Genomic DNA, 357 nt, shown 5'->3' with positions numbered 1-357 from the left:
GGGGTCTGGGCACGGCAGGGAGCAGCGTGGGGGCCGAGCTGCCCTCCCCTCCATGAGGCAGCTGGAGGTGCACAGTGCAGCCGGGCAGGCGCAGAGGTCAGAGAAGGTATTTACAGTCTAAAGCAGGGGGGAGCCCCCTCCCCGGGGCCAGGGGTGCACGAACCGTGGCTCCCTCCTGTGCTGCAGCAGCAAATTCCTGTTAAGACTCCTGGCAGAGGGTTTCCCCAAGGCTGTCAGCTGTCCTGCTCCGGCGGAGCCGCTTTCTTCCTCGTCCGGCTGCGCAAGAGCCGGGAAGAGCCCTGGGCAGGGGGAGGGATGGGTCAGGACCCCCTCGCCCCAGCCCCACACCACCGCATT

Source organism: Phaethon lepturus, unplaced genomic scaffold (genome assembly GCF_000687285.1).
Source record: "Phaethon lepturus isolate BGI_N335 unplaced genomic scaffold, ASM68728v1 scaffold37776, whole genome shotgun sequence".
Lineage (NCBI taxonomy): Eukaryota > Metazoa > Chordata > Aves > Phaethontiformes > Phaethontidae > Phaethon > Phaethon lepturus.
The sequence above is the reverse complement of the archived record's forward strand: the minus strand, read 5'-3'. Positions refer to the sequence as shown.